General features: G+C 33.3%; 1 long non-coding RNA gene across 1 annotated transcript; it reads right to left on the reverse strand.

Annotated features, from left to right (window-relative positions):
* Positions 1 to 1037: 1037 nt before the first annotated feature.
* On the reverse strand, positions 1038 to 2051 carry LOC128924150 (uncharacterized). Its single transcript, XR_008472842.1, has 4 exons — positions 1911 to 2051; positions 1462 to 1847; positions 1230 to 1400; positions 1038 to 1176 (listed from the first exon to the last, which is right to left on the reverse strand). It is a non-coding gene; the product is annotated as an uncharacterized LOC128924150 (long non-coding RNA).
* Between the last annotated feature and the right edge of the window lie 3071 nt (positions 2052 to 5122).

The raw sequence follows: 5122 nt of genomic DNA on the forward strand, positions 1-5122 counted from the left end.
CATCTGGTTGGTAAGAGATCCACGCTTTCAATCGCAAACAAGCTGTTTATATATAATAAAGTACTAAAGCCAATTTGGGCCTATGGAGCTCAACTATGGGGTTGCTCAAGTCAAAACAGTATTGCCTGCATTCAGCGCTTCCAAAATAAGGTACTAAGAAGTATAGTTCACCGTGATCTTGGTGTGAATTCAGTAGTAAACGAAATAACCAAACTTGCAAAAACTCACGAAATGAGGCTTATACAGCATATAAATGAATAGCCATCCGTAACGTCCGAAACGTAAGAGGCCTTCAGACTTAGCAAGGCAACTGTATCAGCAAATGAATTTCTTTAACATTTAGCTTTTAATTATTATTTTTATGTTATTATAATTGAATTGTTGTTAGTATTTAATCATTGTATACTAGGTACAATTGTCATAAAAAAATAGTCTTTACCTGAAAATAAAAATAATTATTATAAAGAAATCAAGACAACATTTGACAAAAACTTACATAACTTTCGGTATTGTCGTTATTTATTTCTGCATTTAGACATTCTAGCTCATCCACACTTGACAATGGAAATTTTGCCGTTAAAGACTTTTCCTCAGTAATGTGGGGATTCCACTTATTTATAACAAATACAAATACTTTCATATCGACTACTGCTTCTATGCACATTCGGAATTGATTTAAAATAAGTAAATAAATGTAAACAAACATATACTTTTATAAAGTACAGATGATTCAAACTTTTTTACACGTACATATGCACATACATATCCCTGCATAAGACGAGTAATGTTACTTATCTTATAGAATATTGGTTACCAGTAAAGAAAGCTTGTATTATTTTTTTGGTCTCTTTTGTTCTAGCAGAAGGAAAAAAGTTACCATTTCTCCTCTTTTACGGCATGTCGGTGTGATTATCTTGCTCGCTCTCTCTCATTGATTTTGGTGCCAATGTTGCATATGTCTTTCTGCTCTAAATTTTCTTTGTTTTGGAAAGGCATATGTCACTCTGTGGTTAGCAGAGCCCCCTGTAGTAGTTTTTTTTTAATCAGCCATCTATCAGTGCCCTGCAAGACAGGTACCTCTGCACAATTCTGTGAATGATCTTGGTACAATCACGGATGAAAGACCCAAAACTGCGAAGGAAAACTACATGTGCACTTCCAGTACTGTTCTTGGTACTATTACGGATGAAAGATTGAATTTTTACAACATAAAAGTTGGTAATAATTACCTTATATTTCAGGAATTCTAAATCTAGCACGGGCAACGGTCTAGTCATAACATCCATGCTCTTGCTGTAGTATTTCCATTGAACTAATTTCGGTGAATCCATGTCCTTGTAAAGTGATACAACAACGTTATGATTCCTCAATACGAGGTGAAAATGAATCAAAAAGTCCTCCTAATTAAACATACAAGAAGTTTTGCAATTTTTATGATCACAAACATTCACTTAAATTTACCCTCTGATTTCTATGTTTCAGCTGCTAATGGTACGGCCAATTGAGGTGCCGGTAAGTCCAAAAATACTGCTTTGCCCTCTAGCTCATTGGCAAAACCCAGTTGACACACGTCGCGATGATAAACGGTTACAAAATCACCTAAACCATGTCGTTCCAATTCTTCCCGTGCTTGTGTTGACCAAAAGGTTTAATTGCACATAAAAAAGTGACATTAAACCTAATATCTGGTGTGTAAATGATTTGTGTTCCATGTAGCAGCGTGTTCATCCAATGTTCTGGATTTGCTTGCAGCACATATTCCATCGCTTCAAAAGTTCTACGCTGCTTCCATAAGTGACACCAATAAGTTTGCGTACCCTTAACGCGCCATATGAGGTTTGATATATCTGTATGGAAAATTAATTAGAATTTAAGGCAAGATAATATTATTATATTCAACAATTATTTACGTATTAAATGGTTTCGGTCTTGATGTTGACCATTGTTGCTTTGAATGCGTGCTTTGAATTGACAATGTAATGAAGTATTACTGTATCACCCTCTTTGTTTAAGACAAGCTGAATTTGAAATATCTCTTACCGCGGATCGGGGAAAATATTTAAAACACCAAATTTGCCTGAGAACTATTTCATTCTAAATTTATTTTCATTTTGTCACTGCTTAAATACAATTTTTGAATACATCTTAAGAACTAATTATATGTGTATGTGTGTATGTGTGTATGTCTATATGTATATTTTGTATGTTGCACGACAAGGAGTTATTTCAAATGCACACAAGCAATTGCCCAAATGTATTTTTATAACCAATAGGTTATCTTGTGCATACAAATATGTTTGTTCATTAATAGTTGAGTGCATGCGTGTTGCATATATATGCATGCGTGCCTCATTTAAGTGTATGTGTGTTGCATGTATGCGTGCAACATATAATGTATGCTTGTTGCATATTAATGCATATATGATTATGTGGTTTCTTTTATAATGCAATGATTTTCAGATTTTTATGATCAAGTCTCATATTACAATTTTGTTTCTTAACATTGCATTTTATATTTAGTGGACTGTATATTATTTTGTTTAAGTTATTCTAATACAAATTTCATGTTCATACATTTATGAACATTCTGCCAGGGGCCAAAGTTTTATTCGATATGCAATGGCTTTGTTGCTTACCATTGCACATGTTATTTAGTGGACTGTATATTATTTTGTTTAAGTTATTCTAATACAAATTTCATGTTCATATATTTATGAACATTCTGCCAGGGGCCAAAGTTTTATTCGATATGCAATGGCTTTGTTGCTTACCATTGCACATGTTATTTAGTGGACTGTATATTCTTTTCATTTAACTTATTGCTTATTGTCAAAAATATAATGTTCTACATATAATTCAATCTTAATGTAATAAATCATTCATGTTCATATATGTATTTATGAACATTTTGCCAGGGCCTAAAGTTGTATCTTAACTTTACTTGTATATTATGGTTTATATATATTCTGTGTTATTTACCATACTCGTAATAAACGATTATATTCCGCTTTGAATTTATTTTAGCTGTTTTGCCAATCGGATCTAAATATATTTTAGTATTATTTCTCACCTTTATTGATGCTTCTGGTTTAGTTGAATGATTAGCATTAATTGCTTTAATTGTTTTGTTTCCTGCCTCCCAAATTTCTCCGAAGTGAGAATCTGCCGGCCGGCGAAAGTTATAGTGCACTTTGTCTGATATCGTCTTAACATGAACGTCTTCACCAATCATCGTTGCCGGAATCTGTGTTATGGTCATTCCCTTGCTCATGCCCGATTTTCTCCTGTATTGCTGGAAATTTTTATCTTCCTTCCTTCCTTCGTTCATATAAAATGGTTTGGTTTTAATGTTGTCTTCGAGTTGGTTAATTTCGTTGTCAATTTGTTGTTCGATTTTGCGATCCTCGATTTCGGGTTTCTAAGTAAATACTCCTTTTGTATCTTTTTCTTCAGTTAAACAGAGTTCATGATTCACGTCACTTTCGGAAACTCTCTCCGGTGGCATATTTCCATCGTCAAATGCATTGGGTCCAACAGTGGTAGCGGTGCCAAAAGTACTTTTACCATTATCAAAAAGTTCACAATGTAAAGTGGTACCGGTGCCAAGAGTAGTTGCATCACCATCGCGAAAATTTCCACTAGTTCTGTTAGCTGCACCTTGACCGAGCGTGGATCCAAAAAGCCCTACGGACTTAGCGGCAGCATTGCCAAACAATGAAGTTCCAGTGAAATCAGTGTTAAAATTCAATGGTGCCGATGATATACGAGTAGGAAAATCATATGTAACAACCCGTGAACTTGCAGGTTTAGTTGCGTTGAATTGAATAATTCTCTGCTAGTTTTCCTCAGAGAGAACTTTGTAAAATCTGTTTTTTCTGTAGATATTACATTAAAAGCAGTTTTAGGGTCGAAACCGGTTGTAACGTATTTTTCCAATTTCTCCGTTATTCTTTTCTGTGTAATTTTATATTTTTCTCGAAAATCCTCCATTTTTTCTTCTAGCAGGTATTTTGCCAAGCCGTTGAAATGGATATCTTGGATTTCATAGAAAGCTTCTTCTACGTATTCAAATTGTATTTGAAGCTTGATTTTAAATTCTCTCATTTGCTCGAGAGAATCCAATGCATTTTATTGAATTTCTTCCAATGTATTTTTGAGCTTTTTTGCTCGACGTTGATATCTTCTTTCAATGACAGAAGTATCTTCATATGTATTGATGGCTTGTAGTACAGCAAGATCTCCAAACTCCTGTTGTTGTCTTACCATATTGTCCATATTTGCTTCTTTTATATGGATTTTGGTTCATTTGTTAATTATTTACATACTTTTTCGCTTTTACTTTTACGAAAAGTATGTACATATATATTGTATATATATATGTACTACTATAAATGCGGATAACCTTTATTATTCCGGCTTACATGTATCTTTATTTTGCAAAGTAATGCTCTTTTTCTTCTTAGAGGCTTATAGTACTCCCAAATTCATAATAGTTGCCTGTATTTTCTAATAGCACGACTTTTTCTTTGGCTGAGCGCTAAATCCGGCTCGAAGGACCAAAATGTTTAAGACAAGCTGAAAGATGAAATATCTCTTACCGCGGATCGGGGAAAATATTTAAAACACCAAACTTGCCTGAGAACTATTTCATTCTAAATTTATTTTCATTTTGTCACTGCTTAAATACAATTTTTGAATACATCTTAAGAACTAATTATATGTGTATGTGTGTATGTCTATATGTCTATATGTCTATATGTATATTTTGTATGTTGCACGACAAGGAGTTATTTCAAATGCACACAAGCAATTGCCCAAATGTATTTTTATAACCAATAGGTTATCTTGTGCATACAAATATGTTTGTTCATTAATAGTTGAGTGCATGCGTGTTGCATATATATGCATGCGTGCCTCATTTAAGTGTATGTGTGTTGCATGTATGCGTGCAACATATAATGTATGCTTGTTGCATATTAATGCATATATGATTATGTGGTTTCTTTTATAATGCAATGATTTTCAGATTTTTATGATCAAGTCTCATATTACAATTTTGTTTCTTAACATTGCATTTTATATTTAGTGGACTGTATATTATTTTGTTTAAGTTATTCTAATA

Source organism: Zeugodacus cucurbitae, chromosome 2, assembly GCF_028554725.1.
Source record: "Zeugodacus cucurbitae isolate PBARC_wt_2022May chromosome 2, idZeuCucr1.2, whole genome shotgun sequence".
Classification (NCBI taxonomy): Eukaryota; Metazoa; Arthropoda; class Insecta; order Diptera; family Tephritidae; genus Zeugodacus; species Zeugodacus cucurbitae.